At 40.3% G+C, this 27,176-nt stretch overlaps 1 protein-coding gene across 3 annotated transcripts in view; it reads right to left on the bottom strand.

The window, feature by feature from the left end:
- Nucleotides 1-6,381: 6,381 nt before the first annotated feature.
- The window catches only part of LOC131252294 (uncharacterized), a 45,039-nt gene continuing 24,244 nt past the window's right edge, over nt 6,382-27,176 (bottom strand). For 2 of the 3 annotated variants that reach the window (XM_058253065.1, XM_058253067.1), the window contains exon 4: nt 6,382-6,613. The gene's annotated coding sequence lies outside the window, so the exon portion shown is untranslated. Of the gene's footprint in view, nt 6,614-13,798; nt 14,029-27,176 lie in introns of those variants that run through there. The other variant, XM_058253066.1, reaches the window with a different exon arrangement.

The following is a 27,176-nucleotide window of genomic DNA, read 5'->3' on the forward strand; positions in this document are numbered from 1 at the left end:
ACGTGGAAAATGGGCCACCAGAAGTGCTCCGTTGGACCGGAACAGTCCGTATTTAGATATAACCTAAGTATACCTTGGCCTTGGGGCCATTTCCATCAAACCTGGGCCTATATAAGGACCTTAAACCCTCTCTCTCTCTCACCTCATACGAATTTGAAAAAACCCTAGAAGAGAGAAGAGAAAAGAGAAAGGAAAAGACAGGAAGTGAGAGAGTGAGTTGGAAGTTCTTCCTGGGATTCGATCCCGTTACTCTACGCATTTAGCCACCCCCTCTGTATTACAAATCAGGCGATTCCGACAACGTACTTGGGTAAGAAAAATTAACCCTAATCTGTTTTAGGGTTTCAGATAGTGTAAGTTATGAAATAACTAACCTAATTTATGTTATAGGTTGCCAACCTGCCGTAGACAAAGACTTGACTTTAAAGCTGAGTTTGTTACGAGTCTACCGGCGAAAGGTGCGGACTATAAACGTATAGGTTATGGTTTTCAAGGCTTTCAATGTCGGTTAATGGTTTATTACTGATGTGGGTGTTATTTCACATGCCAAATGCGATGTTTGTTTCGCGTTTCAGATATGTATGAATTATGTGGAGTTTAGTGTATTCCATGTATTTCTAGAAAAGACCATATACGTATGGAATTTGAAACTACATTTACCATGATTAATTGTCGTGTGATTATGCTAGTTGCATGTGTAACAACTCCTTGATGAAAGGATTTGCCCTAATACGGCTATCACCAACATACGTCATGTATGTTGGAATATGTAGTCTAAGTGTTTGTAGAAATGTCTGAATGAACAAGTGCGTAATAAATTATACGTTATATAGGCGTTGAGAAGAGATTCTCAACTATCTTAACGATGTGTATGATTTCCTCCATGTAACTTACATTCTTTGTCTGTTTCACTTAAGAACTGCGTATGTGTGAATTCATGTTTTAGTTGAAATCCATCAAATGCTCACATGCTTGTATGATTGGAATTGTTGATCAATTACTGTTTTGATTAGCTTGTATAATTATCTGCTATAATTGAATGTGTCTGGGACTACGGAATAGTCCAGGCAATCGGTAACAGGCACTGAATAGGTGACTGAGGTTGTCTCGCCACATAGGGCATGTTCGATGAACTCGAGTCGTCCCTTGGTTGTCGGCAGTGGTTAGGCCACATGGAGTGCATACGCACTTCATGTCGGTCAATTCAACGTGCGCTCGTACTAGTAGAGCTCGTCAAGTAACCCGATTGACCCGATGTATGTTCACCATGTATGGACGCTACTGCTTGAATCTAGGGTACCAAATTCACCAGTGAAAATCCTCTAAAACCTTGGTACCTCGATCCGCTAAGACTCATGAGTCGGGCATAGTGGTATGGGACACCATGGTCGAGCTGTCGGCCTACGTTGGGGTGATGAGCCTCCCCGTAATGACCAGTGAGCAACCCAGACTCGTGAGCCGAATATGGTGGTATGGGACACTGTATTCGAGCTGTCGGCCTACACTGATAAGGTGACGAGCCCTTTGTAGTGACCTCGAGCGTACTCTGAGACCGCGTAGAGGTGACGAGCCCTTACGTAGCAACAAAGAGTACACTAGGCCTGCACTAATAAGGTGATGAGCCCTTTGTGGCGACCTAGAACCACAACATCGTATGAGAATTGCTAGGATTGACGACCCTAGAATGGATTATTGTTTAGGAATTGATATAAGAGAGGTACCTTAGCTTCCCAATCTTGCTGTATGAAAATGACTAATAAGAACTTAGTAATCACATTCATGCACCACATTGCATGTGTCGTTTGGCGATGTGTAGAGAGCACGAGGAAGTGATTGACATGCACGACCGTTAGATGAAGATCGCTGAGGGAGTGCAGGTGAGGGCATACATCATTTATTCATACCATCCTTCATTAATCAGAGTATCTAGAGATGTTCGATTGTATTGATTTATCATTACTGCTTGACTGAATTGATAACATGTTAACCTTTGCTTTATTGTTCCACTGAGTTGATCACTCACTCCCACGTTACAGGACGGTGTCTTGAACACCAACCAGACCCTGTTGTAGGTTCAGACGATGGCACAGCCTACGAGGTGAAACCGGACTTTAAGGATGATGAGGAGACATTCTCATATATGCACTATTCAGGCGGGTTTACATAGACCGCTCTGATCGGCGGGGGCTTCAGGGTTATACTTGTAGTGGAATGATACAATTTTGATATTTTACATTTTGAAACAATACATATAATTATTGACCTGGCAATGCACACATACTTTGAGGACTTATACTGATTTGTAATCTAATATATATTCGTTTCAGTCTTCCGCTTACGTATTACAACTGTCCCTGAATTATGTTTTGCTGATTTGGCTTAATCTTATTCATGTTTTATGCACTAATACAAACAACATTTAATCATCATTAAATATGTTGCATAAGTGATGCATTGGAACTTGGGAGTTGGACTTTTACTCGACCCCCGATTTTCAGGGCATTACAGTCGTGCGCAAATGTTGATTATAGGTCGCAGGCTGTCGGAATTCGATGGGAATGATCACGGGAATTGACGGAACAGTACGGACTAGAATACGGGCCTTACAATCCATGTTCTTAATGAACAATTGATAGTAAACACGGTCGAAGAGGTGTTACTTGCTGCGGTACAAGAAGATTTATATGCTCTTGACGACACAGATTGGTCGATGAACCTCAAAGAGGAGGATAAATGCGGTAATTTGTCAGATTACCTTAATGAGGAATACTTCCTAATGGATGAATAGTTAGTCAAAGAATTGCCATCGACCGCTGATGCATTGAAAATTACTTCGCATGTCGATATGTCGGCCGAGCTTGCGGCTGAAGAATATTATAGTCAAATCGAGAAAAGAGATTTTAAAACACTTGGGGCGTTGCCACCCATGACATTTCATTATGATATCATTTTTACATTACTGTCCATCTTTCAAGCCAGACCTACTCAGACAAACAGAATGGTCGATGACGTCAAAGAATATACTCCTCTGGTGATCATACAACACACCTATTTCCTATTTAAAAAAAGAGTGAGAAATGAGTCTAATGGTGACGAAGCACCACATGTCAACACGGTTACCGTAGCGGCCAAGAATATATCCAAAAGGGTGATTATCAACAAGCCCACCCATGACATGACACAACACCTCAAGTTGTTGTACATATCGGCTCATCTGGACAGATGCCCTGTTACTAAGATCCTGGTTGATAACGGGGCTGCAGCGAACTTGTTTCCATGGAGAATGATAGCCAAGCTAAGAAAAACCATGCCCAATTTGATTCCGTCAGAAGTGATTTTTAGTAATTTTGCTCGCCATGTCACAAACACACATGGTGTCTTGCCGGTCGACTTGACTATAGGCACCAAAACAGTCTTGGCACTATTTTTTTTTTTTTTTTTTGTGGACACTTCGTCAAGCTACAATGCACTATTAGGGAGAGATTGGATCCATTCATTTGCATGGATCTCATCCTCTCTACTCCAGTTTGTAATCTTTTGGAACTAGAACAAAGTCGAGCTAGTTCTAACCGACAATAAGCCCTTCATGGCCACCTTAAATGCCAATGAGGCTTACTACTATGGCAAGGAAGTGGGGCCTAGTAGATTCACTGGGAGAAATAAATATAGCCACCTACTGGAATTACAATAAAAAAGAACCCAGATAGTATTGTGCAGGCCATCCCGAAGATTACCCGAGCTAATGACACTTGGCCGAGGGACATTGTCCCATGTTGGCCAGTCCTGCATTGCACCAGAATGTCAAAGAAGAAAGTAAATCAGGCCAACCTCACGACTAGAATAAGAAGGCTTGAAGAAAGCCTGAGAGAAATGGACGATGGTTGTTTTGTGAATCTGGCTGAGATGGAGGAAATGGCTAAGGAAGACGGCGTTAGATTTGAAAAAGCATCAGAAAGGATGGAAGATTCTCGACCTAAATGCAGGATCCACTGGTTGAGGTTAATTTGGGAACAGATCTTGACCCAAAACCAACATACATCAACGAATTGTTAAAGCTGCCTGAGAGAGCGATTGGTGGAATTTTTATTTTTTATTTTTATTTTTTATGCGCACACACACACCCCCACACACTCACGTCGTAGTGGGATTTCACCACCTATGGATACTCGAACCCTTGACCGGGTGTTGAAACTCCTGAGAGTCTACCACCAGAGCAAAAGTAAGGATCCGCGATTGGTGGATTTACTTACTAAATTCACCTATTGTTTCACATGTTATCATGAAATGTCAGGGCCCGATCGGTCCCTAGTTGAGCACAGATTACCTACTAAAGAAGGTTATTGGCCGTACAAATAGCCACCCCAGCCGATGACAGCCGAAGTCACCCTCAAAATCAAAAAAGAAATAGAATGACTTTTGAAAGCCAGGTTTATTTGGCCGATTAAGTATACCGAATGGATCTCGAATGTGGTCCCGGTAATGAAAATGAATAGTAAGTTGAGGGTCTAGATCAATTTCAGAAATTTAAACTTCGCTACACCTAAGGATTAATATCCCATCATGGTGGTTGATCAAGTTATCAACCAGACTGCCGAACATGGAATTGTGTCCTTTATGGATAGGCATTCAGGGTACAATCTGATCTACATTGCATTGGACGATGTGCCCAAAACAGCATTCAAGTGCCCCAGGCCATTGAGTACTTACTGCTAGGTTGTGATGCCCTTTGGACTTAAAAACGCGGGAGCTACATACCAAAGAGCCATGAATGCCATCTTTCATGACATGATCAGTCATTTCATGAAAATTTATGTGGATGATGTGGTAGTTAAATCGATCGATGCGGATGAGCATATGACCCACCTGCGCAAGTCCTTTGAGCAGATGAGGGTCCACAAATTGAAAATAAACCCCTTGAAATGTGCTTTCGGGGTCTTAGCTAGTAATTTTTTTGGATTCCTCGTACACCAAAGAGAGATCAAAGTCAACCAGAATAAAGCTCGTGCCATAGTCAATGCTCGGCCGCTGAAAAACAAATCAAAATTGCAAAGGTTTTTAGGCCAAGTTAATTTTATGAGGAGATTTATCTGTAATTGTGTAAGTAAGACTAACAACTTTTCTCTATTGTAAAATTCCACCAAGAGCCACATGGGTGGAATTTTCATGAGATCCACCCCATCCATTAGGTGCGCCGCCTTTGTTCACCTTGACACCAAAAAATCATAACCATCCACGATTCAGATTAGTCACACCCTAAGAAAACGTTGGGACAGAACGCCCACCATTAGTTTTTTTTTTTCTAAGGCCCAACATGGTTTTTACATGCCATCCAATCAATTCGGCTTGCGTATTGGTATGAAAAAATTATATCTTAAAATCACAATTTTGCGAACTTTAGGTGGGCCATATGAAAGAATTATATCTGAAAATCACCATGTTCTGAAACTTAGGTGGGCCATATGAAAGAATTATATCTGAAAATCACAATGTTTCGAAACTTGGTGGGCCATACTACCTCAATTTAGAGACTTTCAGATATAAATTTATGGGGTGGCCTACCTGAGTGTTGGATCAGCCTAATTTCCGATCGAGGCTAAACAAGGGTGATATACCTGATGGACAGCGTGGCTTTCATGCACTTTAATTCATTCCTCTATGTTAGGGAAAGTGACCTCAGTGGGTACCAACGCAAGGCACGCAAGCATTTTCCTTAAAAATATTGTTATTTTTCTAACAAATTAACTGGAAAGCTAATCTAAAACTAACTTATCTGTTCGAATCTTAAGGTGTAATTATTTGAAAAAATGTAAAAGGTATATCCATTTCTCTTTGAAAATCTTCCCAAGGTCTCTTTTGTGGTTGCATAGAGTACATGTTCTCATTCGGGTCATGTCAAAGTAGTATTGTCATTTCTCTAAAACAAGGACCACTCCAATTTTAGTTTTTGCACCATTTAAAAATGGTAAAGACCCTGCAAATTTATACATGGGATAGTTGTATTACAATACAGACCATCCAAATCACTGAACCATGGATGAAACATAACTGAAAATTTGCACAGGTAAGTATTACCCATCTGATTTTCCCTTCAGATTTTTGGACCACTCACCATTTTATCTTTATTTGTGAACTTTATAACCATTAATTAGATGGTTACAATTGCTTGATCAGTGTGATTTAGAGATATGCTCCATCCACTGTGGAAACACAATTTGGATGATCTGGATAGCTGTTCATCAGTGCCACATGTGAGGATGATAAGTCATCACAATTTTAAATGACGTCAAACATACGTAGGAGTCTAGCACCCCCTCAAAAAGAAAAAAAAAAAAAAAAAAAAAAAGAAGAAGAAGAAGAAGAAAAAAGAAAGATTCGTCAATCTTCAGCTGAATACCTAATGAGAGAGTCTGAATTTTATTAAACAAAAGAAAAACAGCAACAACAACACAGAGATGCCAAGATGGCAACCCGATTACATCCCAAGAAACTCAAGATTACAACCCTTAAGCTTAGGAACACTAGAGGCCCATTCAACAAGAAGCAACCTAGCCCTTTGGGAAGTCCCCTCCACCAACTTGCTTTCATTCATGAAACATCTCGCATTTCTTTCTTCCTACAAAGCCCACCAGATTAATAACTTTAGATTATTTACTCAAAACTAAATCTAAACAAACAGACATTTAGCAAAACAATTTTCTACCAAGAAATTAACGACTCTTAAGTTAGGACAACTCACTGCCCGACCTAATCTGGAAACTGTCAATCATCAAATTGCATATGTACGGATAAACCCAAGTTTGTTGGGGTTTGGTGTGAATGAACGGTGTAGATCTGCTGCCGATCGTTGCAGGTTTGGTTTCGGAAAGTGAGGTTCTTGTTCATACTCACTACCGCCGTACCCATGGCCAACTAGAGAGTGGTACTATGTACGGATACGCATGTTAAGTTACATAGATATGTTGTACGGACAAGATTTCTCGATGAGTGGAGCCAGGACACGTAAGTTAATGCCGTGTACCACTTAAGTAACTGATGAAATAGCGATCATGCCTGAACAGTTGTAGGACGGGGCAAAAGGAGAAGCAAGCAAGACGTGGGAAGCAACCATAAGATAGTTATGGAAATGGTTATAACAACCGTCAAATTGCAGAAAGAATCCAGAATAGCTGGATCATAACTATAAATATGAGAAGAATTGAACAAAGAAATGATCTCACACCAACACAAACAAACCGAATCTATCCTTTGAATTATTTTATTGATTTATATTCTACAGTGTAATCATTTACTTTCTTTGTTAAGCGAATTACATTCATTAATATAATCTTTACTTTCCAAGCTTGTTGATTTACATTCCATAATGTAATTCGTAGCCATAATCAAGTAACTGATAATCTTTAGCTGTAATTCAAATCTACGCTCGCACGTTGGATTTAGTTCATCTATCATAAAAGCATTCTTCAGCTGTTTTTTGCAACCGATTGTAAGGATTTCTTTCCCATTTCATTTTATCTGAAAAGTCCTTTCGTATGGAAGGCAAATGTGTAACCTATTATCAGATGACAAACCCCACGCTCTGACTATTGCCTGATCCAACTTACACATTGAGCGAGTAGCTGAATAGGGGACCGATCTCTTAAGATCTTGGTCATACACTACGTGTCTGCCTATCTTGGCACTTGGGATCATTGTTGTTTGGTTCGAATTGGAGCCACAATCTCAATTCTGGCACGCCCGCACACCCAGTTTAGAAAACAATAACGAACAATTTTCTGACAAGCTCGGTGGGACACCGTCTCTAAATTACTGGTGTGATATTACCAATAATCCATAAAAGGAGCGCCCGTATTGCCGGGGTCGATCCCTCTACACCAACCACACCACCTCCAGTTGAGGACGTGCCAGTTCCTGAAGCCCCTGAGGCTGAGGCATTGAATCTGAATAATAATCCGACAACAACTACTGAAGATACAAGGGGTCATCCACGTCCCAAACTGTGCTTCCGAACGAGGTAGTTGTTGTGCTCTAGGATGTTCAGATGAGCATTCAGCTTGTGCAAGAATACAGAAGAGCCCAAAGGGAACAATTCCACATTTATGCTAAGAATATCAATCGGTACATGGTTAGCCAAACCGAGGGCATGCAACGATTGATAGCTATGATGACTGAACGAACACCATCGGTGACACAACACAATGCCAAGGGAAGTTTGATTGGCAATGTGGCTTCGTTGCCACCTATGCCGCCTCTGCAACGTAACCTACCTCTGGTTCCTGCCCTGGAGGTAAGAAATGCACCACCTCCTATGAAAGTTAGTCAACCGAAGCTAGAGGATAGAAATTTCATACCTGAAAATAGGAATCAAGGACTACTGGGAGGATTCAATCCACAACAATTCCTTATATTTCAAGATAATCTCAATTGGTTTGGTCCAGATCACCCGCCAACTTTAGAGCCTCAGCGGATGGATTGTAACCAGATAGTACAAATTGTCCAAGAAGTTGCTAGCCAAGTGCTCAACCGCAACACTATCCCCGTGTATCATAAGCCCTACCCCGAATGGATAGATCGGCAACATCCATTGTCGAGAAATTATCGACTGGATTTTTCTTTGTTCTCGGGTGAGCCTAGCCAGTTGACCATTGAGCATGTTGGCCGATTCACAATGTTGTGTGGGGAATTGGCCAATAACGATTATTAAAAGTTATGGTTATTTGATCACTCGTTGACTATAGAGGCCTTCACGTGGTACTCAAATTTGCTGCCAGACTCAATATATACTTCGCAGGCGATGGAAGAGAAATTCCACACTCAGTTTTTCTCCAAGAACAGAGAAATTGCTATGGCTGATCTCACGCAATTCGAACAATTGCCTGAGGAATCATGCAAGAATTATATTATGTGGTTCAAGCAAGCGAAGAGCTATTGTAAAGTTGTCATGACCGAGGCCGAATTTGTGCAACTCGCGCAAGATGGGCTTGAATATAAGCTTCATAAGAAATTCATAAGTATGGAGTTTGCTAATTTGTATGACATGATTAAAAAGGTTTCTCGTTACGAAGAACTCTTGCAAGGAGTCAGGCAAAAGAACTCGTCATTAGAGACTTATTATAACGACCCCGATTACGAAATTGTAATTGCTGAAGTAGTGGTGAAGAAGCCATTAGTATGTTCAGCATTGGTCAAAGCGGAATTGACCGCTTCAACCACATAAAAGGCTCAAAAGGTCTACACCTTTAATATCACCCGAGCCGATGAAATATTTGATATTTTATTGGCCGAAAAATTCATTAAAATTCCTATGAATCATAAGATACTTTTACCCGATAAACTATAGAAGACCGAGTACAATAAGTAGCGTGGAACTCGATCTCACTCAACTAACAAGTGTATCATGTTCAGGAACGTCATTTAGGACCACATCGACCGTGGACTATTGAAATTGTCGAAAAAAGGCGAGGCGGCAATGTTGATTGATACTGACCCGTTCCCGTCTGATATTAAAGTAAACATGGTCACTGCCAATTTGAGGAATCAACAGCCACAGAAGATCGCTCTCAGTCCAGGTGGTCAACAAGGAATGCCCGATCGATATACAGAAATGTCAATGGGCCCCCCATCCTAGAAATGATTGATCGAATACTGTCAGAAGAGCCCGTCAAGCCCCCTAACTCTACAACCGATGCGCTCAAGAGACTGTATCTCAGTCGGAAGATTCTCCTAAGCGAGGATGGCAGCGCCGTTATGCAACTATCCAGCTAAATAATGGCCCCGACCATCATCAGCTACCGCAGCTAGCCTTCAATTGCCTTCACAATGGAGTCCACCTTTAACAAGGATGGTCAAGTTCTCTACTGCATGTGAAGGGGTATGAAGATGAGTTACCGGAGGCATTGACGAGGACTCAGAAGCGTCAATGGCAGAGACAACGGGCTGCCACGAGGAGAGAAGAAGAGACGATACTTCCTTAACCAAAAACAGAGGTGCCCTAGCCTTTATGGATGATCCATGTTCCTGATGAACAATTGGCAATAAACACGGTCGAAGAGGTGTTACTTGCTGTGGTACCGGAAGATTTATATGCTCTTGACGACATGGATCGGTCAATGAACCTCAAAGAGGAAGAGAACTGCGGTAATTTGTCAGATTGCCTCAATGAGGAATGCTTCCTAATGGATGAATGGTTAGCCAAAGAATTGCCATCGACCACTGATGCATCGAAAATTACTTCGCATGTCGATATGTCGGCCGAGCTTGTAGCTAAAGAATATTATAGTCAAATCGAGAAAAGGGATTCTAAAACACTTTTTTTGTTGGGGGGGGGGGGGGGGGGCAACATTCGAGTCATGAAATTGTGCTCAGGATGTTGCCACTCGTGACATTTCACTATAATATGGTTTTTACATTACTGTCCATCTTTCAAGCCAGACATACTCAGCCAAACAGGATGGTTGATGACGTCGAAGAATATACTCCTCTGGTGATCATACAACACACCTATTTCCCGTTTGAAGAAAGAGTGAGAAATGAGTCTAACGGTGACAAAGCACCACATGTCAACACGATTACTGTAGTGTCCAGGAATGTATCCGAAAGGGTGATTATAGACAAGCCCACCCATGACATGACATGACACAACATCTCAAGCTGTTGTACATATCAGCTCATCTAGACAAATGCCCTATTACAAAGATCCCGGTTGATAACAGGGCTACAGTGAACTTGTTTCCATGGAGAATGATAGCCGAGCTAAGAAAAACCATGGCTGATTCGATTCCGTCAGAAGTGATTGTTAGCAATTTTGCTTGCCATGTCACAAACACACATGGTGTCTTGTCGGTCGACCTGACTATAGGCACCAAAACAGTCTTGGCACTTCTTTTTTTTTTTTGTGGACACTTCGTCAAGCTACAATGCACTATTAGGGAGAGATTGGATCCATTCATTTACATGCATCTCATCCTCTCTACACCAGTTTGTAATCTTTTGGAACTAGAACAAAGTCGAGCTAGTCCTGACCAACAAGAAACCCTTCATGGTCACCTTAAATGCCAATGAGGCTTACTACTATGGCAAGGAAGTGGGGCCTATTAGATTCACCGGGAGAAATAAATTTACCCGCCCTACTGGAATTACAATAAAAAAGAACTCAGTATTGTGCAGGCCATCTCGGAGATTACCCGAGCTAATGACACTCGACTGAGGGACATTGTCCCATGTTGGCCAGTTCTGCACTGCACCATTGAAGAGATCTCATGATCAAAATGTCAAAGAAGAAAGTAAATCGGGTCGACCTCACAGCCAGAATAAGAAGGCTTGAAGAAAGCCTGAGAGAAATGGACGATGGTTGTTTTGTGAATCTGGCTGAGATGGAGGAAGTGGCTGAGGAAGACGGCGTCAGATTTGAAAAAGCATCATAAAGGATGGAAGATTCTCAACCTAAATGTAGGATCCACTGGTTGAGGTTAATTTGGGAACAGATCTTGACCCAAAACCAACATACATCAGCGAATTGTTAAAGCTGCCTGAGAGAGCGATTGGAGGAATTTTTATTTTTTACACACACACACACCCCCACACACTCACGCCATACTGGGATTTCACCACCTATGGATACTCGAACCCTTGACCAGGTGTTGAAACTCCTGAGAGTCTACCACTGGAACAAGAGTAAGGATCCACGATTGGTGGAATTACTTACTGAATTCATCGATTGTTTCACGTGAGATTATCATGAAATGTCAGGGCTCGAGCGGTCCCTAGTTAAGCACAATTACCTACTAAAGAAGGTTATTGGTCGTACAAATAGCCGCCTCAGCGGATGACAGCCGAATTCACCCTCAAAATCAAAGAAGAAATAGAACGACTTCTGAAAGCTGGGTTTATTCGGCTGATTAAGTATACCGAAGGGATGTCGAATGTGATCCCAGTAATGAAAAAGAATGGTAAGCTGAGGGTCTACATCAATTTCAGAAATTTAAATTTCGCTACACTTAAGAATTAATATCCCATGACGGTGGTTGATCAAGTTATCAACCGGACTGTCGGACATGGAATTGTGCCCTATATGGAGGTACAATCAAATCTACATTGCATTGGACAATGTGCCCAAAACAGCATTCAAGCGCCCCAGGCCATTGAGAACTTACTGCTAGGTTGTGATGCCCTTTGGACTTAAAAACGTGAGACCTACATACCAAAGAGCCATGAATGCCATCTTTCATGACATGATCGGTCATTTCATGCAAATTTATGTGGATGATGTGGTAGTTAAATCGACCGATGCGGATGAGCATATGCCCACTTGCGTAAGTCCTTTGAGCAGATGAGAGTCCACAAATTGAAAATGAACCCCTTGAAATGTGCTTTCAGAGTCTCGACTGGTAATTTTTTTATATTCCCCATACACCAAAGAGGGATCGAAGTCGACCAGAATAAAGCTCGGGCCATAGTCAATGCTCGATCGCTGAAAAACAAATCGAAATTGCAAAGGTTTTTAGGCCAAGTTTTATGAGGAGATTTGTCTCTAATTGTGTAGGTAAGACTAACATCTTTTCTCTATTGTAAAATTCCACCAAGAGCCACGTGGGTGGAATTTTCATGAGATCCACCCCATCCATCAGGTGTGCTACCTTTGTTCACCTTGAAACCAAAAAATCATAACCATCCACAATTCAGGTAAGCCACACCCTAGGAAAATGTTGGGATGGAATGCCCACCATTAGTTTTTTTTTCTAGGGCCCAACATGGTTTTTACATGCCATCCAATCCATTCAGCTTGCATATTGGTATGAAAGAATTATATCTTAAAATCACAATGTTCCGAAACTTAGGTGGGCCATATGAAAGAAATATATCTGAAAATCACAATGTTCTGAAACTTAGGTGGGCCATATGAAAGAATTATATCTGAAAATCACAATGTTTCAAAACTTAGGCGCGCCATGCTACCTCAATTTAGAGACTTCCATATATAAATTTATGGGGTGGCCTACCTGAGTGTTGGATCAGCCTAATTTACAAGGAAGGCTAAACAAGGGTGACATACCTGATGGACAGCGTGGCTTTCATGCACTTTAATTCATTCCTCTATGTTAGGGAAAGTGACCTCAGTGGGTACCAACGCAAGGCACGCAAGCATTTTCCTTAAAAATATTGTTATTTTTCTAACAAATTAACTGGAAAGCTAATCTAAAACTAACTTATCTGTTCGAATCTTAAGGTGTAATTATTTGAAAAAATGTAAAAGGTATATCCATTTCTCTTTGAAAATCTTCCAAGGTCTCTCTTGTGGTTGCATAGAGTACATGTTCTCATTCGGGTCATGTCAAAGTAGAAGTACTCCTGTCATTTCTCTAAAACAAGGACCACTCCAATTTTAGTTTTAGCACCATTTAAAAATGGTAAAGACCCTGCAAATTTATACATGGGATAGTTGTATTACAATCCAGACCATCCAAATTGCTGAACCATGGATGAAACATAACTGAAAATTTGCACAGGTAAGTATTACCCATCTGATTTTCCCTTCAAATTTTTGGACCACCCACTATTTTATCTTTAAATGTGAAATTTATAACCATTAATTAGATGGTTACAATTGCTTGATCAGTGTGATTTAGAGATATGCTCCATCCACTGTGGAAACACAATTTGGATGATCTGGATAGCTGTTCATCAGTGCCACATGTGAGGATGATGAGTCACCACAATTTTAAATGACGTCAAACATTCGTAGGAGTGTAGCCCCCCTCAAGAGAGAGAGAGAGAGAGAGAGAGAGAGAGATTCGCCAATCTTCAGCTGAATACCTAATGAGAGAGTGAAAATTTTATTAAACAAAAGAAAAACAGCAACAACAACACAGAGGTGCCAAGATGGCAACCCGATTACATCCCAAGAAACTCAAGATTACAACCCTTAAGCTTAGGAACACTAGAGGCCCATTCAACAACAAGCAACCTAGCCCCTTGGGAAGTCCCCTCCACCAACTTGCTTTCATTAATGAAACATCTTGCATTTCTTTCTTCCTACAAAGCCCACCAGATTAATAACTTTAGATTATTTACTAACAACTAAATCTAAACAAATAGACATTTAGCAAAACAATTTTCTACCAAGAAATTAACGACTCTTAAGTTAGGACAACTCACTGCCCGACCTAATCTGGAAACTGTCAATCATCAAATTGCATATGTTCCCTCAAAGTTTCTTTTCATTTTACACACACACTAACACCCACATACACCACATGGGTATTCGAACTCATGACCTCAGCGTTGAAACACTGTCTACCACTGACCCTCCCTCAAAGTTTCTTGTTTGAAACGTATTGTGGCATTAATAATTTTCCTCGTTTACACATGGTTCATACATAAGATAAAGCCATTATCCAGATTGTCATCATAACGCTTTTTTCTCCATGAACCTCTTCTCCGATAATTTGAGATTTGGGCAGAGACAAACAATTTGAGATTTGGGACAGGACTCACATTCACAGAGTTCCTATATGGAAAATGGAAAGATTGGTACCCTGTTCGCGACATTTGAAAAAATTTGTTAGTGGGAAAATACTCTAATATTGGGTACACGGTGAGCGAACTGCCAAAAAAAACCATAAAAACCTTAGGCCGTAAGTCAGATGGCTCCAAAGGGAAGTTAAGGTAAGTAGGGTAACATAACGGTGCATTGTTCTCATTGGCAAATCAATAGAGTGAAGTTGTTATATGATGTGGTAAACATGCCAGCATGCAACATTCTACCAATAACATGTCAACAATTTTATTTGGAATCCAGACATATACCTGCGCGTGCCATTCCAAAGAAAATGAAAACCAAAAACCAAAAAAAAAAAAAAAACAAAAACAAAAAATTCCCTTCACATCCATAAGGCAAAATCATAGGAATTACTTTAGCCCCCTATGAGAAAGGAAAATAATATGACATCTGACATGTTGATCTCATTGCTAGTTCTAGTTTGACAAATTTAGTGCTATCAAATGAGTCTGAAAGAGCATGAGGAATTACAGTGGCTAGGAAATGAATTATTGAAGAAGGGATCAGTATGAGAAAGCATGAGTCCATGTTGTTCCAACATTTCCAAGCTGAAGAAAGGAGATAAGAGGATATGCAGTCTTATGTCTTCATGATGATGCTCCTCTGTCTATCTCAGTCTCTTCTACTGATCACCCCCTACCATTTCATCTACTTTTGCTGGTGGTTCGAGTATAAGCTCTCACTCTCAATCTCATGATGACCTTCCCATTGCCTTACCTAAACCTTCCCGCTCATGCACAAAGCATCCCATTAGTAATTTTGTTTTCTATCATCATCTTTTACCTTTCTTTCAATCTTTTACAGCTTCCATATCCTCCTCTGTTACCCCGCACAATTTAAAGGAAGCTATGATTAGACCTGATTGGACTAAGGGGTGGTGGAAGAAATGCAGGCACTGGAGAAAAACAATACATGGGAGATGATTTCCTTACCTGAGGGAAAACAGAATGTTGGATGTTGATGGGTTTACACCACCAAGTATCATTGAGATGGTTTCGTCGACCGTTATAAGGCACGGTTGGTCGCAAAGGTTTTTACTCACATATATGGGGTGGACTATTGTGAGACATTCTCTCTGGTGGTCAAAGTTAACTTTGTTCATGTGGTTCTCTTTTTGGTAGTAAATTTGTCTCGACCCCCTATTTCAACAAGATGTGAAAAATGCATTCTTACATTATGATCTAGTCGAGGTCTATATGGATCATCGCCCCAATTTTTTTCTATGCCTTACGGTCCTCACGGTTCGCCCCTTCTATGTCGCTTAACGAAATCAATTTATAGCCTCAAACAGTCTCTACGTGCCTGGTTGATAAGTTCAGTTGTACTCTTCTGAACTTTGGATTTATTCCCAACCAAGCCGAGCATTCTCTATTCATTTGTCATTGACCCACAGGGGTTATGGTACCGATTGTCTATGTGGATGACATTCTATTGTCTGGATATGATACCGAGGGAATGGTGGCAGTTAAATCTTCCCTTAAGACTTGATTTGAGGTCCAAAGACATTGGGACTCTTCAGTATTTCCTGGGGATTGCAAGTTGCTGGATCGAAGTCGAGGGTAGTGCTCTCTCAAAGGAAATATGTCCTTGATCTAGTCTCAGAGACATGGATGCTAAGATGCAAGGCTGCCACAACACGTATGAATACTACTCTAAAACTCAATCCTGATGATGGTGTTCTCATCTTTGATCCAAGGATGTATCCTTGGTTGGTCGGCCAACTTATTAATCGCACTATTACCCAGCCAAATCTTTCTCATGATGTGGGTGTTGTTAGTCAATTCATGCATACCCCTCGTACCACACATCTGACAGCAGTATAACATATTCTTCGGTATCTCAAGTTTGCCCCTGGTAAAGGTTTGCTTTTTCAGTAGCATGATTATCTTCACATTTCTCCGATGCTGACTATGCTAAAAGTTTACACGATCAACAGTCTACCTCCGAGTATTGTACATTTATAGGTGGCAATCTTGTCACCTGGAAGAGTAAGAAGTAGTCTGCTGTTGCGCGATCTTCTGTCAAAGCTGAGTATAGGGCGATGACCAATGTGAGATGTGAACTTGTTTGGCTTCAAACCCTCTAAACTTGGCTATAATCCTTCGAGTTCCATTCCTTTGCACTGCGAAAATCAAGATACCATTCACATTTTTAGAAATCCGGTGTTTCATGAGCGGACTAAGCACATTGAGATCGATTGTCACTTCATTCGGGAGAAAGTTGCTAACAAGAAAATTGCAACTCCCTCTGTTCACTCCGGGGAATAGTTGGTTGATGTCCTTGCCAAGTCTCTCAGTCGGGATGCTCTTCCTCATATCACTAGCAAGTTAGGCAAGATCAACATCTATGCTCCAACTTGAGGGGGAATATAAAAAATACCATGTACTTATATAGTGTTAGTGTGTATTTATTTGGCTATGTGTGTATGTACATAGGGTTATGGGCTCTTGAGGAGTATGTATGTGTGTTTCGAGTGATATAATAAAAGGTGTTAGGTCTTGTGGCCCCAACTCACAACAAAGTGCTTCTCTCTCTTCTCTCACACTTCTCTTTCCTTCTCTTCTCTTCCTTCCACTTCCTAAATCTACTCAACTTGGCTAAGGCCATTTGCTAGTATTGGGATCTCAGTACATATGGCGCAAGACGATTCCACATTTTACTGGTCTCGGTTATCACGGCCTCTTTGTTGCAGAGGTTGACCCCTCCCTTTGCTTTGTTTGTTGCTCTTTCCTTTCTCCATAAAATCTTTCCATTCATTATTTTTAAAAAAATAAAAATAAAAAAAAAATAAAAAAACTTGAAAGCCATGAAGTCTAGTTGTCTCAAAACTCAACTTGACTCAAAAGTAAAAATGTGATAATCAATAGAGATTTTTCCGACTGTATGCCCCACTTTTAACCCACCGTCTTTTCTATGCGTCCCAAACTTTGCTTTCCCAAACTATTACCCAACCGTACAGATGCTTTTTTACCGAACGAAAATGCCCCTTGTTTATAATTTGTATTCCTTTCACTCACTTACACCCAAAAAAACGTCAAAACTCATCTGTATCAAAATATCCCTTCTTTTCACTCCTTTTCTTCATAAAATCTCCATTGAATTTCCATATACTATCATTGTACATCTGCCATCTTCCATCTTACTCAAGGTTATGTTCATTCCCTCAAACTGGATGCATCGATAAACGTGAAATCTTGAAGGCTTTTCTCTGTAAATCGTGTTTCACTTCAACGCACTCTTCTTCTTCTTCTTCAACACGGATTTCACTAATACGGCGGTTGTGGGAGGTAAGGATGTTTAAAATCTGAAGAATTTACCTAGATCTCGGGCAATTCCACCTAATTCATGAAGCTAACCGAGAAATCGGCGAAATACTTGCTCAAATTCAATGGAACTCGAGCAACCTCATAAATTTCTCAGTCAAATTGCCCGAGTTCTCAGTCAATTTAATGAATTTCTCGTTCAATTTCATTGAGTTATCGGTCAATTTCACCGGCTTCTCGGCCAATTTCACTAAGGTATCAATCATTTTCATGAAGTTTTAGGTCAATTTCGTGAATTTCTCGCTCAATTTCGATAAGTTCCTGGTCAATTTCATGAAGTTCTCGGTCATATTCGTGAAGTTCTTGGTCAAATTCATAAAGTTCTCAGTCAATTTTATCCAGTTCTCAGTCAATTTCGTGAAGTTATAGGCCAATTTTACCAAGTTCTCGGTCAATTTCATGCAGTTATCGGTCAATTTCAAGAAGTTCGCGGTCAATTTCACGAAGTTTTGCGGTCAATTTCATGAAGTTCCGGTCAATTTAATGAATTTCTTAGTCAATTTTATGAAGTTCTCGGTTAATTTCGACAAGTTCTCGGTCATTTTCGTGAAGTTCTCAGTCAATTTTATCCAGTTCTCGGTCAATTTCACGCACTTCTCAGTCAATTTCACGCAGTTATCGATCAATTTCAAGAAGTTCGTGGTCAATTTCACGAAGTTTCGCGATCAATTTCACGAAGTTCCCGGTCAATTTAATGAATTTCCCAGTCAATTTTATGAAGTTCTCGGTCAATATCACTCAGATATCGGTCATTTTCATGAATTTCGCGGTCAATTTCCAAAAGTTCTTAGTGAATTTAGTGAATTTCCCAGTCAATTTCATCGAGTTCTCGGTCAAATTCAACAGCTTAAAACTCAATTTCACTCAGTACTCGATCATTTTCATTATGTTATCGGTCAATTTCACTCATTTATCGATCATTTTCATTATGTTCTCGGTCAATTTGGTGGTCACTGAAATGCACCGATAAGTTGGCCATATTGACTGAGAACTTCATGAACTCCCTGCAATTGATTGATTGAGAACTCGGAAAATTTGACTGATAAGTCGGTCATATTTCACCTAGTACACTGGTGAATTTCCTACTACTCAGTCAATTTCACCTTATACATGTGAATATTAAACGAGTTCTATCTTATGGTTTGCTCCTATTCTGCAATGATTCACTGCGAATGTGTCACTGCGTTTGTTTTCAGAAAATGACTTCGAGAATCATCGTATGCTCTTATGGTGGGGAGTTACTAAGTGAAAACAATCGATACACGTACAAGGGTGGAAAGTCGAAAAGTATTGTTGTCGGCGTCGAGACTACATACGAGGAGCTTCTAACTAAAATATATAGGATTGTGAGGAGTACGCCCTTGCTCAAACCAATCAATCCCTCCAAGTGAAATTGAAGACAACGAAGATGTGAGTGTTCTTGGCAGCACAGTCGGAGCATTCAGATAAATACATCCCGTTAATCACTGAGACAGTGCAGCGCGTTAATGAGATAATACACGAAGACCCCATGGCTTACAGTGGTGTTGAACATGACGCCCCAACAATTGGAAGTTTGGGTGAGCAACATAGCATGAAATATGAATATATGGCACCACCTTCACAAGTTCCTCTAAGCAACACTCCACTACTCGAGCCAATTCAAACATCAAACTTCATGACTAGTCAAGTGAGCTGGGCAGGTAACCTTAACCTCAGAAGTGCATATACAGCATCACCTTTATTTACAAGAGTAAATTTGTCTTCATCATCCAATGCCAGACATGTACAGGGAAGCGACATTCCACTACCCTAGCAGGCTCGAACATTAGACTTCATCACCGATCAAGTTAATGTGCCTTTTGAGTATGCTGCATTCACCAATGCAAACCTGTCACAGTATTCATGTTCATTAAATGAGCCGATTGATATAGCCGTTGGCCAAACGTTTAAGGACAAGAGCCGGTGTCATTATGTTTTGAGCTAATTTGCAATTCGCAACAACTTCCAATATAGGGCCTGTACTCGTCACCCAAGAAATTCACCGTCGCGTGTTTCGAAGATAAGTGTGAATGGAGGGTTCATGAATCTAGGTTGAATGATGCAGTGTTATTCAAGATGAGGACTTACACGTCCATACATACATGTGGCATGTCATGGATGAAGAGTGATCACCGGCAAGCAAGCAGTAAGTTAGCCAATGAACTGGTTGTTAGTCACATTGAGCAACGCCTAGGATTAAGGCCGAGGGACATTATCTTTGCCATGCAAGAGAAATATAATATTCTTATTAGTTATAAGAAAGCATGACGCGCTAAGGAAATCGCAATCAATCGCGTAATGGGGTCTTATGAAAACTCTTACAATGAACTCCCGATGTATTTGCATGAGTTGAGGAGGGCGAACCCGAAGACGGTGATTGTCGTGCTTGTCAATCCACAGACGAGCAGGTTCGAGAGATGTTTTGTTACGCTCGGACAGTGCGTTAGAAGTTTTCAAATATCTCTACAAAGGGTCTTGGCCATTGACGGCACGCATCTAAAAGGTAAATACAATGGTGTTCTGTTCGTCGCTACAGTACTGTATGGCGACAATCATATTTTCTCAATCGCTTTTGGTATCAGAGAATCAGAGAACAACGGCAATTGGAACTGGTTCCTTATCCACCTCAACTGTACGTTAGGGGATCTTCCTGGTCTTGTGATCATATCAGACCGACATAAAGGTCTACTGAAAGAAGTTCCCCAAGTCTTCCAAAATGCAATCCATGGCTACTGCGCCTACCATATATACTGAAACTTGGTTGACATGTTTAAACACAAGTCATTAGAAACCTACCATTGCCGAGCTGTAAAGACTTGTAGGAAGGCTGAGTTCGAAATGTTAATGCACGATATCGAACTTGCAAATCCCTCGGTACTGCATGGTTGAGAGAAATAGGGTACGAAAGGTGGGCATCTTCGCACTTTCTAGGAAAAATATTCAACTTGGTCACTACAAACATATCTGAGTGCCTTAACGCTCTATTCAAAAAAGCACGAGAATACCCCATGACTATATTGATAGAGATGGTCAGATTTAAAATTCAAGAAATGTTCTATAAGAGAAGAGAATCTGCATCATCATTTGTAGGACCATTGACATCGTGGGCCGAGAAACAATTAAAGGATCTCATACCGAAAGCGCGAGATGTTCGTTGTCATGCAATTTTTCGCAATGAGTACTATGTTATGGGAGATTATAATGATACAGTTGAGCTCAGTGAACTTTCCTATACATGTCGCGAGTTTGACGTAAAAGGGTTCCCATGTTTTCATGTTCTTTCAGCATGTATAAACTATAATGTTCCTCATTATTCATATTGCTCCTCGTTGTACACGACGAGAAATTACCATATCACGTATGACGATTCCGTGTACCCAGCATGTGATAAAAGCCAATGGGAAATATCACCCGAATTCAGGAAGAATTGTGCGAGAATTAAGCCCCCACGACAGAGGTCAGTTGGAAGACCGAAAAAGACGAGAATTCTTTCCTGTGGAGAGGAACGAAAAACAGTAAGTGCAGAAGATGCAAATAAACAAGGCATATTCGTCGGAGGTGCAAGTTTCCAATACATGTGGAAAACGTAATTTATAATGTGACAGTGAATGATATAAATCGAAGATGTTTGTTACATTTTTTGAAATTGCAGATTTACTACTACGATTCATACTTTGAAAGAATAGTAATGATCATGAAAAGGGATACTGACCCTGAATATGATCGAAATGAATATGGTCAGTTCACTCAGTTATCCGAGAATTTCACTCAGGTATCGATCAATTTTCCTAACCTCTTGTTCAATTTCACTCACTTTGCGGCCAATTTCACTCACTTCGCTACCATTTTCACTCACTTTGCGCCGATTTCACTCACTTCGCAGTCAATTTCACTGCGAAGTGAGCGAAGTGAGTCACTTTGCACCATACCTTAGTGAAATTGACCGAGAAGCCAGCGAAGTGAGTATTAGTGAAATTGATTGTGAAGTGAGTGAAATTGGTGCAAAGTGAGTGAAATTAGCAGCGAAGTGAGTGAAATTGGCCGCAAAGTGAGTGAAAATGAACGAGAAGTAAGGAAAATTGACCGATACCTGAGTGAAATTCTCGGATAACTGAGTGAACTGACCATATTCATTTGGATCATATTCAGGGTCAGTATCATTTTTCATAATTATTACTATTCTTTCAAAGTATGAATCGTAGTAATAAATTCGCAATTTCAAAAAAATGTAACAAACATCTTCGATTTATATCATTCATTGTCACAATACAAATTACATTTTTCCACACGTATTGGAAACTTGCACCTCCAGCGATTATGCCCCGTTTATTTGCATCTTCCGCACTTTACCGTTTTTCATTCCTCTCCAAAGGAAAGAATTCTTGTCTTTTTCGGTCTTCCAACTGACCTCCTCTGTCGTTGGGGCTTAATTCTCACACAATACTTCCTGAATTCGGGTGATATTTCCCATTGGCTCTTATCACGTGCTGGGTACACGGAATCGTCATATATGATTTGGTAATTTCTCGTTGTGTACAACGAGGAACAATATGAATAATGAGGAACATTATAATTTATACATGCTGAAAGAACATGAAAACATGGGAACCCTTTTACGTCAAACTCGCGACATGTACAGGAAAGCTCACTGAGCTTAATTGTATCATAATAATCTCCCACAACATAGTACTCATCGCGAGAAATTGCGTGAACATCTCGCGCCTTCGATATGAGATCCTTTAATTGTTTCTCGGCCTACGATGTCAACGGTCCTACAAATGATGATGCAGATTCTCTTCTCTTATAGATCATTTCTTGAATTTTAAATCTGACCATCTCTATCAATATAGTCATGGGGTATTCTTGTGCTTCTTTGAATAGAGCATTAAGGCACTCAGATATGTTTGTAGTGACGAAGTTGAATATTTTTCCTAGAAAGTGCGAAGATGCCCACTTTTCGTACCCTATTTCTCTCAACCATGCATGTACTGAGGGATTTGCAAGTTCGATATCGTGCATTAACATTTCGAACTCAGCCTTCCTACAAGTCTTTACAGCTCAGCAATAGTAGATTTCTAACAACTTGTTTTTAAACATGTCAACCAAGTTTCGGTATATATAGTAGGCGCAATAGCCATGGATTGCATTTTGGAAGACTTGGGGAACTTCTTTCATTAGACCTATATGTCGGTCTAATATGATCACAAGACCCGGAAGATCCCCTAACGTACAGTTGAGGTGGGTAAGGAACCAGTTCCAACTGCTGTTGTTCTCTGATTCTCTGATACCAAAAGCGACTGAGAAAATATGATTGTCGCCATCCAGTGCTATAGCGATGAACAGAACACCCTTGTATTTACCTTTTAGATGCGTGCCGTCAATGGCCAAAACCCTTCACAGAGATATTTGAAAATTTATAATGCACTGTTCAAGCGCAACAAAACATCTCTAGAACCTGCTCGTCTGTGGATTAACAAGCACGGCAGTCAACATCCCCGGGTTCCCCCTCCTCAACTCATGCAAATACATCGGGAGTTCATTGTAAGAGTCTTCATAAGACCCCATTACGCGATCGACTGCAATTTCCTTAGCGCGTCATGCCTTCTTATAACTAATAAGAATATTCTATTTCTCTTGCATGACGAGGATAATGTCCCTTGGCCTTAATCCTAGGCGTTGCTCAATGCGACTAACAACCAGTTCATTGGCTAACTTACTGCTTGCTTACCAGTGATCACTCTTCATCCATGACATGCCACATATATGTATGGACGTGTAAGTCCTCATCTTGAATATCACCGCATCATTCACCCTAGATGCCTGAACCCTCCATTCACACTTATCTTCGAAACACGCCACGGCGAATTTCTTGGGTGACGAGTACAAAACCCTATATTGGAAGTTGTTGCAAATTGCAAATTAGCTCAAAACATAATGACACCGGCTCTTGTCCTTAAACGTTTGGCCAACGGCTATATCAATCGGCTCATCTAATGAATATGAATACTATGACAGGTCTGCATTGGTGAATGCAGCATCCTCAAAAGGCACATTAACTTGACCGGCGATGAAGTCTGATGTTCAAGCCTGCTAGGGCAGTGGAATGTCGCTTCCTTGTACATATCTGGCGTTGGATGATAAAGGCAAATTTACTCTTGTAGATAAAGGTGATGTCGTATATTCACTTCTAAGGTTAAGTTCACCTGCCCTGCTCACTTGACTAGTCATGAAGTTTGATGTTTGAACCGGCTCGAGTAGTGGAGTGTTGCTTAGAGGAACTTGTGAAGGTGGTGCCATATATTCATATTTCACGCCATGTTCCTCACCCAAACTTCCAACTATTGGGGCGTCATGTTCGACACCACTATAAGACACGGGGTCTTCGTGTATTGTCTCATTAACATGCTGCACTATCTCAATGATTAAAGGGATGTATTTATCTGAATGCTCCGACCATGTTGCCAAGAACACTCACGTCTTTGTCAACTTCAATTTCACTTAGAGGGATTGAATGGTTTGAGCAAGGGTACAATACTTTCAACCTAATATCATAATCCTTTGGCGTACTCCTCACAATCTTGTACATTTTAAATAGAAGCTCCTCATATGTAGTCTCGACGCCCACAACAATACTTTTCGACTTTCCACCCTTGCACGTGCATCGATTGTTTTCACTTAGTAACTCCCCACCATAAGAGCATACAATGATTCTTGAAGCCATTTTCTGAAAACAAACGCAATGACACATTCGCAGTGAATCATTGCAGAATAGGAGCAAACCATAAGATAGAACTCGTTTAATATTCACATGTATAAGGTGAAATTGACCGAGTAGTAGAAAATTCACCAGTGTACTAGGTGAAATATGACCGACTTATCGGTCAAATTTTCCAAGTTCTCAATCAATCAATTGTAGGGAGTTCATGAAGTTCTCGATCAATATGGCTGACTTATCGGTGCATTTCAGTGACCACCAAATTGACCGAGAACATAATGAAAATGACCGATAAATTATTGAAATTGACCGATAACATAATGAAAATAATCAAGAAATGAGTGAAATTGAGTTCTAAGCAGTTGAATTTGACCAAAAACTCGATGAAATTGGCCGGGAAATTCACTAAATTGACCAAGAACTTATGGAAATTGACCGAGAACTTCATGAAAATGACCGATATCTGAGTGATATTGACCGAGAACTTCAGAAAATTGATTGAAAAAGTCATTAAATTGACCGGGAACTTCGTGAAATTGATCACAAAACTTCGTGAAATTGACCACGAACTTCTTGAAATTGATTGAGAAGTGCATGAAATTGACCGAGAACTAGATAAAAATGACCGATAACTTCACGAAATTGACCGAGAACTTGTGGAAATTGACCAAGAACTTCATGAAAATGACCGAGAACTAAGTAATATTGACTGAGAACTTCATAAAATTGACTGAGAAATTCATTAAATTGACCGGGAACTTCGTGAAATTGACCGCGAAACTTCATGAAATTGACAGCGAACTTCTTGACATTGACCGATAACTGCATGAAATTGACTGAGAAGTGCATGAAATTGATCGAGAACATGGTAAAATTGATCAATAACTTCACGAAATTGACCAAGAACTGGATAAAATTGACCGAGAACTTCATAAATTTGACCAAGAACTTCACGAATATGACCAAGAACTTCATGTAATTGACCAAGAACTTATCGAAATTGAGCGACAACTTATTGAAATTGAGCGAGAAATTCACGAAATTAACAGCGAATTGAGTGAAATTGACCAAGAACTTCATGAAATGATCGATACCTTAGTGAAATTGACCAAGAAGCCAGTGGAATTGACCGATAACTCGATGAAATTGAACGAGAAATTCATTAAATTGACCGAGAACTCGGGCAATTTGACTAAGAAATTCATGAGGTTGCTCAAGTTCCGGTGAATTTGAGCAAGCATTTCGCCAAATTCTCGGTCAACTTCAGGAATTTCTAGGTGGAATTGCCAGAGATCTAGGTAAATTCTTCAGATTTTAAACATCATTAGCTCCCACAGCCGTCATATCAGTGAAATCCATGTTGAAGAAGAAGAAGAAGAGTGTGTTGAAGTGAAACACGATTTACGAAGAAAAGCCTTCAAGATTCCACGTTTATCGATGCATCCAGTTTGAGAGAATGAACGTAACCCTAAGTAAGATGGAAGATGGCAGATGTACAATGGTAGTATATGGAGATTCAATGAAGACTTAATGAAGAAAAGGGGTGAAAAGAAGGGATATTTTGATACAAATGAGTTCTGAAGGTTTTTTGGGTGTGAGTGAAAGGAATACAAATTATAAACAAGGGGCACTTTCATCCGGTAAAAATGCATCCGTACGACAGGGTAATAGTTTGGGAAAGTAAAGTTTGAGACGCATAGAAAAGATAGTGGCTTAAAAGTGGGGCATACAGTCGGAAAAATCTCTAATCAATAACTATTTAAAATATAAAATGTACTATAAAATGCATAAAAATGACAAAAAAGGATAACGGAAAATCTACAAAGCTCAGGGAAAAAAAAAACTTCAATTTGGCTCGATACGCTTCGGCTGAATTGTTTATTCAACTTGACGAGACTCATAAAATAAAAATTCAATGAAACTTCTCACGAGTGGACTTGAAATCCAATCAAGTTGACTCGGTCAATTTTCGAGTCAACTAGATGAGTTACTAAACTATGGATGAGATGCAAGAGGTCCATGAAGACATAAAGCAAGAGCTCAAAAATTCTACTGTAATGTGCAAAGTGGATGCCAATCAACCTTATCAATTCGAAGTGTTCAACAAAGGCCACATAGTGATTGTGTATGCCCATAGAACAGTTTCCAGTAGACACGGAAAAGGAACATTGACCTGTGTAAGGTGAAAAAGAAGATTGAAGACAAGAGCACTGAATCGATAATACCTGGATCCTTCAAAATACCGGAGTACCCAAGTGGAATATTTGGGAAAGGGGGCTCTTCCTTTCCCAAAGCTTGAAATCTAGATCGAATTTGAACTCTTTGGAGCTGTAGATTATTTATAATCTGTAGCGAACCGTGCAAATTGGACAACTTATTCAACTTATTATATTGTTCGGGAAGTATTTTAACGTGATTATATTTACATGCAGTAATCAATCCTTGTCGTATCTGAGAACCCATTTGCTAAACAGGCCAGAAGTAAGGTCGGGCATCACCCATGACCTGTAATTACCAGGTCCAGTCTGAGAGGAGATTAACAAGTTCAAACCCAGAGGAGAGT

Source organism: Magnolia sinica, chromosome 1, assembly GCF_029962835.1.
Source record: "Magnolia sinica isolate HGM2019 chromosome 1, MsV1, whole genome shotgun sequence".
Taxonomy (NCBI): domain Eukaryota; kingdom Viridiplantae; phylum Streptophyta; class Magnoliopsida; order Magnoliales; family Magnoliaceae; genus Magnolia; species Magnolia sinica.